The sequence below is a fragment of the Leptopilina heterotoma genome, unplaced genomic scaffold (assembly GCF_015476425.1).
Source record: "Leptopilina heterotoma isolate Lh14 unplaced genomic scaffold, ASM1547642v1 Lhet_161, whole genome shotgun sequence".
Lineage (NCBI taxonomy): Eukaryota > Metazoa > Arthropoda > Insecta > Hymenoptera > Figitidae > Leptopilina > Leptopilina heterotoma.
In genome coordinates, this window is record NW_025110876.1 from 878,997 (window position 1) to 889,317 (window position 10,321).

Sequence of the window (10,321 nt, forward strand, 5' to 3'; positions counted from 1 at the left end):
AAAAATGTTATTTTCCATAATTTTTGATTTTTCAAATACCAATAATTTGATAATTTCTGACCGAATCAGGTTCAAAAATAGGTCAATCGAAGCATTTTTTAATGCTCTACAAGTTGATAATGATACTTTTGAAGTTACTTTTATATTTTTCAACAAAATTTTCAAAAAAGTGTTATTTTCGAAAAATTTAGATTTTTAAAACTTTAATATCTCCAGCTAATATAGACGAAAAATGTTCAATGAAGGCTCAAAAGATGCGTCTGAAAAAACTCTACAAAACTAAAGAAAAACATTTATAGGTGTCCTAACATTTTTTTAAGTTAAGGCCAAAAAACGTTTTTGTACAAAATGAAAAATGCAAAAAAAATATAGTTAAACTTTATGAATCGGGCTGAAAATACTCTCATTTTATGTCCCTATGGGGGAGACCTACAATTTAAAAAAAATTGAGGCCTTTAGGTCTTTCTCGTTCTAAGATATTGAGGCAATTGTAATGTTAGTACACACATACACACACACACACACACATCGGGACAATTTTTTAAAATCCGTTTTTTTGACTTCTGAGATAAAATTACATAAAAATTTTTTTATATTTATTTATAACATTTATACGGGCAATGCCCATTCGTGCATAAAGTAGGGGAGCGTGGGGTAATGGGAGTTTTTAAATTTCACCTACTTCAAAGCCTTCAAATTCGCTGCAATGTCTAGAAAATCTTCTACAACCTTTGTTTACATCATTCCAAAACAAATGATCACATTCTTGACAAATTTTTAGTAAAGACAAGGGAAAATGTATTTTTTGAGTTTTCGTTGTAAAATGCAAAATTTTTCTAAACATCACCATAAGTAGTTAAAATCGTATTATTTAGTTCTGTTTTTTCATTATATTATAGGTGCGAATATGTGTGGATATGTATACTTGTATAAAAATCGAGATAATAATAAAATTTGTTTATGTTTTTATTCTTTTATTCAAATTTTGTCCTTTAAGAATTCTGTGGGGTAATGGGAGAATTAGTGTCAGCCCAAAGAAATTTCGTTACTATGTTACGGCTTTCGTTATTTCTTTGAAAATTGTAAAAGATATCACCTTATGAACAAATTTTTAATTAAAAAATAATTTTTGGTGGAAAAAATGAAAAATTTAATTTTTTTTCAAAATTTTTTTATTTATTTATAATTTAGGAAAAAAATTATTCTAAGTCTAAAGTTTTGGCTTCATTGTAAGTATTAACAATTTTTTCTATTAGAAAACAAAAAATATTCCTAAAAAATAGAAGTTTTTTAAATTTCAAGTGAAAGCTCCCAATACCCCACAAATTAGGTTATGGCAAAACCTGTATTTTTTTGAAAATTTTTTTTTTCCAATTTACTTTCTCTTTTTAAGTTTCTAATTAAACATAATTAAAGATAAATAACGAAATGAGTAGAAAATGATGAAAACAATGTATTATTATAAAGATAAGTTGGTTTTTTTAATAATTTTCCTTAAGGGGCTCCAATTCCCCCACGCTTCCCTACTAAAAGATTAGGTATAATAAAAAAAGTTTGTAAATATGTCAAAAAATCACAATCAAAAATTTTGCTAATACAATCCTTCCTCTATGAGGAAGCAAAATAATAAATTGAGAAAAATAAAATGTAGTTTTAATCACTTTGTTTATAATAGACTGAGCTGCCTCTGCTCTTGCGACGTTTTGTTGAACAGATGGGGACTCATTATCTACCTTGTCGCTTCTGCAGATTAGAAAAGGTTATCTTGGATGAGAAACTCGTGATTAAGCACCCGTCGCTTCGATGTTGCAGCAAAAATTGCAAGTGTCAATAACACTATTCAGGTTCAAGCGAGAAAATCTCAAGAGAAAAGATAGGATTCATATATCTTATATAGCTTTTATTTTTCTTTCGTTTTCCTTATATTCAAAGTTGATTTGTTCTACAAATGTAGTTTTTTGTTTATGAGAAGAGGAAAAGAAGAGAGAAAAGAAAATAACAGAGGATCAAGAAGATAGTGCATAAACTGGAATACAATTAATCAAGATTTCATTTACTATTGTTATAATTTTATTTTTCTATTAAAAAAAAACTATATGTGTTTTCTGTGTATTAAAAAAGGGGATTTTGTCCTATTGTGTAATATCATGATTAAAATTAAAATTTGTATTATTTTCTTATAAGAACGAAGGTCGTATTCAAAAGATAAGATTTTTTAGATAACGAATTTTAAGATTAGAAAAAAAGTTCTAAATTGCAAAAAATGATCTATTCTCGGTATAAAACGTTTAAGTCCTCTTTATAATATTACATAGAAAATTAAAAAATACTACTTTTGTATAAAAAAACTTTTAATTAAACAAACGTTAACTTTTGATTTACATCCCAGGCGCGAGCTGACAGTGAGTTCAGGCTTTACGAAGCTTGATTGAGGGTTGGTCAGTATTGGTCAAAGCTTGGTGGGACAGCGAAAGCAAGGCTGCTTGAGTCCGGAATAGTAACATCGATGTAAACCTGACGCTCAGTCTTTGTTGAAGACTGGCGTTCAGTCTTCAATCAATGCTGCGGAAGCCGAAAGCAGGATTGAACAAGACTGCTTCCACTGTTCCCAAATTTACACGCTTCTCACGCGTTCATTCAATATAACGTGAATATATTAATTATTATTATTAATAATAAACAGTATTGTTATTAATATATATGTATTTACATATTTAATGACAATAAGTTATTATTATAATAATTATATTATTTTCATATAAATATTATATTACTAACAATAAATGTCATTTAACATAATAATATTGAAAAATAATTTTAGCAAAAAAAGACAATTTGTGATAATTTGTACATTTTTTAACTTCATTTTTAACAGACTTTTAATATTATTTACAAACAAGTTCACAAGTTTTTATTCACAACACTTATTAATTATACAGATTAAATAGTAATTTTATTATTTTATGTAACGCTTATAATGAAAAAATCCACTCGCATGTGGGATCGAACTCACGTCCCCCCGCCCCAGACGCATTCCGGAAGTCCTTGACGCAACCACTTAAACCGCACGGCCACTGAGTCTCGATGAGACCTCGGACTAATCAAATATATTAATGCCAGTGCCGTATACTTTGTTTCTTATAAGGGCAAAGTGAAAACTATGACTAAAAATTTTACACATACTAATCCTGAATTATTTTAATTATTAAAAATGAATATTAAATAATTCATAATAAAATTGTAATCATTACAAAATTCAACTTTTAAAACATTTTACAATTAAAAATATTTAATGGATAATTTAATAAACATCGATAAATAATTGATATTTTTTATTATTCAGTAACAAAATTATTAACATTTATTATTAGATATATTAATAATATATTATTTAAATAAATATAATTTAGAATAATAATGAATTATAATGTTAAATATTATAATTATTATTAATTATAATAATATTTATTAATTGAATAATAATTATTTATAATTATAATAATTAATTAAATTAATATTAAAAGTTAACATAATTAATAAAATTATTAAATATGATGCAGTGCCAGGAATATTTATTGCACATTTTAATTATTATTTATTAATTATCTATAATAATTTTAAAAACATTTATAAAAAAAATTTTCCATTTAACTTTTTTTAAATATGAATGTTACAATTAATAATATATTAATACTAAATAAATATAAATATTCATTTATCAATTGATAACTTAATGTTAATTATTATTATTATTTGAAACAATTATTATAATATTATTTAATTAAGTGAACACGGTAATAAATAAAGATAAACTGAATATTGTGTAAAGATTGATTCAAGCTTGAATCAAGATTAGATGTTCGAGCTTCACTCATAAAGATTGACCGAGTCTTGAATCGAGCATAGGACGAGCATTGGGTCCAATGTTGAACCAATATTGAACTAATATTGATTGACAGTGATGTAAAGACTGCTTCTACTGTAAGTTACCCACACTGAGCGTTCAAGACTCAATCAACCTTTAATCTATCGTCAGCATTGGTCTTTCGCGCCTGGGCATTATCGACTATTTTTTAGATGTTTCAATAAGAGTTTGAGCAAAAAGAAGTTTTTTGATAAGTTATAGAATTAATATAAATAAACAATAACAAATATAGGATTGCAACAAAAATCCTGACTTTTCTCTGACTTCTAGACACAATTTTGCCTTTTTTCTTAACTCTAAAGAATGTTTCTAATACATTTATTTGTTAAAATCTTTAATATTTGCAAAACTATTCGAAATATCATTTTTTTAAAATATTTAACAATTATTATTATTTTTCAATAGGAATTCAAATTTTCAAAAATTTTAAATTTCCAAGCTTTTCAAATACAAATAATATGTAATTTATAAGAATTACTACTGTAAGTTCTCCAAAATTACTTGAAAGATTTCGATTTAATTATTTTTTAGAAATATTAACTAAAATACTTCTCCAAATCAATTGTTATATATTAATGATTAGTGATTTTTGAGAAAGTTCTTTGAGAATTCAATTATTTAAAGAAAAAAAGAAAGTTCTCCTAACATTATTTTGAAATTCACTTGATAACAATGCAATTTTACGAAATTTCGATTATTCAAAAATTTTTCAATTAAGGGGTTACACTACCCAGGCGCACTAAAAAGTTTAGTAGTATAACCCCTTAAACTTTAACTTGTTCAGAACTTTTAATTTAAAATATTTAAAAATCAAATTTTCGACAAGTTGAATTTGAAATCTTTTGAAATTTAATTATTCCTAAAAAATAAAAATATTAAAGAAAAATTGTTTTCATTTTACAAAATGAAAAAAGAATCCTTAATTCAAGATAAAAAGAGAACAAACATAACCTATAGGATTTTAGTTTTTAGATCCCTTTCTTAGCGACGCCCTAGTAAGAAGCAAGGCATTAAGAAAAATTAAAAATTTTTAACTTTTCATAGAAAAAGTTAAATTATCAATTTTTTTAATTTCGTTTGTGTCTAATAGCTATGTATTCTTTTTAGAGGCTAATATTTCTTGAAAGTGGATTCCAATCAATTCCGTTTTAATATTTTTCTAATTTTATAATTCTATTGAATTACGAAATACTCTTTGGTAAGTTTAATCCCTGTCCATTCCGTTTTAATATTAATATTAAATATTTATAGTACAGTTTACATATAGCTGCGTGGAAAAGCTGTACGTCTCTGACACTGAAAATTGAGGGTTCAAATCTTTGTACCGACAAATTTTCTTTTCTACGTAAAATATTAAAACGGTATATTGAAAAGAATAAAACTGGAACTTCTTTTTGGCTTCTCCGAATGAGTACGAAAAGAATTGGCCAAAAGTTGATAAGTCCATTTATTAAAAAAAGTAGTGAAACATTTTTGCATCATCCGTGAATGATAATTAAATAAATTTCCAAACAATAAAAAAAATTAATAATAAAGAATTATATTAATTTAAATATTTTACTTTCCTTAACTATACAAAATACCCAAGACTTAAAAATCCATTATTTAGGATCCACTTTAATTAATAATAAGACTTCTAAGTTCAGAAAAATATGCTGATATAAATAATTCAGTATATTTTTTCTACTTTGAAATTAAGATTTCAATGCACTGCAAAGTCGAAGAGGAAGAACTCTTCACACTTACTGAACTGCAAAAAGCAGGCAAAAGATTGAAAACAGGCAAGGCGCCTGGAATCGATGGGATAAGTAACGAGATCCTAAAGTTGGTAATCGAAACTTCACCCCAGACTCTGCTTCGATGCTTCAATCTTTGCCTTGAGAGAGGAGAGTTCTTCCGCGACTGGAAGCGACAGAGGTTAGTCCTACTAAGGAAAGGTGAAAAACCTCTAGATAAAGTCTCATCATACAGGCCTATATGCCTGCTAGATATGATGGGTAAACTTCTAGAGGATATAATTCTGCAGAGAATGCAAAGCCACTTGACCGGAGAGAATAGCCTATCGGATCACCAATTTGGTTTCCGTAAAGGCAAGTCCACAGTTGATGCCATCCAGGCAGTTGTGGACATAGCCAAAGCAGGAAAAAACAAGTTGGGACCCGGAAAAAAGAATAGCTTCAGCGCGTTGGTAGCAATTGACATACGCAACGCGTTTAATTCCGCAAGATGGAAAGATCTCATCGAGTCGATGAAAAAGAAAAACATGCCGCCCTACATGTTGCGGAAAATGGATAATATCTTAGCGGCAGGTGGGTTATATTATTATATATGAGGGAGACACCTGCACTCTTAGGGAAGAGACGCAGCGTGGGGCTCCTCAAGGCTCGAGGGTGGGTCCATTTGTATGGAATGTATCTTATGATGATTTTCTGCGAATGGATCTACCCGAAGGTGCGGTGATCATCGGCTTTGCGGACGACGCGTTTTTCGTGTGCACTGCCGAAAGTGAGGAGGCTCTTGGGACATTGGTGAACGAATGTCTGCGACTAGCAAAAAGCTGGCTGGATACCAGAGGTCTTGAAATGGCCCTGGAAAAGACCGAGGCACTGCTGGTCACAGACAGACGTGGTTATGAGCTCCCACGAATCGTGATAGACGGATTCGAAGTCAAGTGGAGTAAGCAAATTAAATACCTTGGTGTGGAGTTGGATGAAAGGTTAAACTTCCACCACCACATGGCTACGGCGTCAAATAAGGCGATCGAGTGTACGGCTAATCTTTCACGGTTAATGCCAAATGTAGGCGGACCCCGTGAACAAAAACGGAGACTGGTGGCGAGTGTCGCCCATGCTAAAATGCTCTATGCAGCACCAGCGTGGGCCCCATCCCTGAGGAATAAAAGATGTGTGACCATCTGCTCATAGAAAGATGGCAAGAAAGATGGGATGGTGAGGAAAAAGGTCGATGGACTTATTGCCTTATCCCGGCACTCGCCACCTGGATAAATAGGAAACACGGTCAGGTTTCCTATTATTTGACTCAGGCGCTCACAGGTCACGGATGTTTTAACTCGTACCTGTGTCGCTTTAAATTACGCGAGGACGAGGTGTGTGCATATTGCTAGTTTCCTAAGGACAACGTGGAGCACACCCTCTTCTCATGCAAGAAATGGGACTTGGAGAGGCGGGCCACGTTTGAAGGTGTAAACAGTCAAGTTACACCGGAGAACATGGTATCGCTGATGACCCAGTCAGAAGAGAATTGGCGGCAAGTCGAGAACTTCATAATCTCGGTTATGTCGAGGAAGGATCTCGACGGCCGCCAAAAAGCGTAATTTAAACAGCTTTTAATTCGTTTGTTTGTTTTTATTAATTTATTTTGTAAATTCTTTGTCCTTATACATTTTTTAAAATTTGTTTTATGTTTGTATTTGTCTTTGTACAGTCTTATGTTTTCAATATTATACGCGTTTTTTTCGTTTTTTTTATATATCCGTTTACAATTTTATCTTTTCACTTCGTACACTTAATTAAACATTTTTTTTTTTATTGTTGTGCTGTAAATTCCGCTTAGACTATGAAATAGTTTTAATCTTTTTTAACTACGGACGCAGGAAAACCGCAGAGAGAAGAAGAAGGTCGCATTAGCGACAAAGTTGGAGCGCCACCCTCGAAGGCTAAAGTTCTTACGACAGTTCCGAGGGAGGGTAAAGGGCTCCAGAAGAAGGGTTACGGGTTTTAGTGGGTCGGGCTGGTAGTAGGTCGCCAGTTTATTAAATTTACTATAATATATATATTTATATTTCTTTTTTTATATTTCCTTTTGTTTTATCATACCAACCCCACATAACCTTGGAGTGCGGAATCCAAGGTATCTGTAGGCAGATTTCCCAAAATTCCCTAAGCAAAAAAAAAAAAAAAAAAAAAGATTTCAATGCACGAGATTTGGAAAAATACTTACTGCTCACTTTAGTGTTGAAAATAGACAGCTATTTTATTTTATTGTGACTATCGATTGCCTCTTATTAAATTAGATATTGACGGATATTATTAAACAATCTTTTTGGGATTTTAACACGTATCAACAAGTGAAACAGAGGTCATAGAATAGAAAAGTTATAGAGAGGAATTCACACACATGAAAAGTAAAAGAAAATTAGCAAATACAATCTTTAACTCTTCGAAGACAATGAGCATTTTTTATATCAAAATTTCGCTTTGTCTCTTTTTTTCCTAAATTATAAAATACTTTTACAAAATTTAATATTTATTCTCTCTATCTCTGTGTGTATATTTATTTAGAATATTAGGCATTCAAAATCCTATTATATTGTGGGATTTTCTTATTTATAAAGATTTGCCTCTGGTCAGGGAGATGGAATAAGTAAATCTGTATTGCACAAGAAAAGTTCAATTTGTTAGATCACCAATTCAACAGATAACGGTTGAAATCTCGTGGGTAACATTGCATCTGCATTGTCGTGAACTTTTCTACAAGTTTTGTATAAGACGTATAGCACATTCAAAGTCGGATTACGTGAATTCCATTTAAATCCTCTTATATGTATCCACATTAGATACAAGTTATTCTTCATAACACCTATACGTCGTTTTGCGTTGAATCCGCAAATCCTTTTCAGATTTCAAACTTTAATATAATTTGACACAACAGTATAAGAACAATAGTATACAAAACCAACTCTGGAGCAAGTGCAATTTCTTCGCTTGTAAGTTTTATCCGATTTCTTTATAATTCAAGAGCATTGACTTTACTAGAAGCATTAAGAAAATTATAAAATTAAAATAAAAAAACCTACATACGCTTATTGTAAAATTTTTGACAAATAAATTTCAATGTTGATTTCCAAAAATTACGAATTTGCATTATTATTTACCGGATCAAGTTTCTTTTTTGGAATAAATTTAAAAGAAATTGTAACGTTATTTTGGGAAAAATAACCGAAATGCAATTTACTTAATTGACTAGCTCGAGGAAACTCTATAATTAAATAAATAGACTGCGGAGAGGGTAAGATAAGAAAAAGACACCATTTAAAGTAAACTTGAGTTTAATTGAATTTACTCGAATCTAGAGAAGATTGGAGAGCTAAAACATTTTACAAAAAATGTTGATCGAAAAAATTTATCAAATTAAACATTTGATTAAATGACTATGAATTTTATTTTAATTCAAAGAATCTTTTGAATTTATTCAAGAAATGCATTGATTATTAAAATAAAATTAGTGTGATTTTTTAGCACTGATGTTTAATTTTTTCCATAAAAAACATGGTCAACTGAATTTTTGACAACCACAAACCGAATGGCGAACGAATTGTCATTTTAATTATAGACTTTAAATGTAATCAAATATTAAATTTATACAATTGATTAACGACAGTCGATATTACAGTTTGAACGAAATTTGGAAAAGATTTAAAATTCCCCGAGACAGTTGAAGAATATGTCCGCATCTGCTGTTTGAACAGGTGCAACATGGAGAATAGACTACAGGAGACCAAACTGCTATGCTTGTACTTCAATAAAACCGATCACTTTTGCGTCTGAAGTAAACCGTAGTTCAAAACTTCTCGTCAGTGACGCATGAACCAGTCGTGTAAGTTGTGACAGGTGACAGTTATAATTATAGGTTATTTGTTTGAAAGCCACGGTAGCCACATGAGTTTTATAGTTTACAAAATTATATTTATTATTGTTTTTGTGTTTCTTTGTAAGATGGGAAAGGTAAGTGTTAAATTTTTTTTCGTGAAAAATTTAGTTTATTTTTAATTACCAAAATTATATAATTATAATTTGTATATATTTAATATTCTATCTAACATTAAATTATGTTTCTTTTAGTTAAAAGAAATTATTAACGGAAATGATATATATTTAAAAATTTTATTTATATTTTAGTAGGGGAGAGGTACGCACGTTGAGACGGTCCGCACGTTGAGACACTAAGATATTATAACCTGTGTAACTGATAATACCAAAAATTTTATTGGCATTTTGTCGTATCATTAATACCAAACTTTTTATTCAAAAAAGCGCAATAACTCCTGTTTTTTTCGGTAGAACTAGAGCGAACCAATTTTTTAGTTAAAGAAAGTGTTTTTCAGAATTTCTGTTTAGTGTATTTACCATGTATTTTTTAGTGGCAGAAAAATTTGCGGATAACATTTACATATCAATTTTGGTTCTACTTTAAAGTTCCGACAAAAATTTAGACATAAGTTAACATCTACAAATAATTTCAAAGCTTTAAAAAAATATCGGCAAGGTCTGCACGTTGAGACACACTGTGGAACGCAGGTTAAAACGCTCACGGTGTGAAGATAGTACTGTCATTAAGATTGATTTTGAATCCACAATTTTTAAGTGTTTTACATGT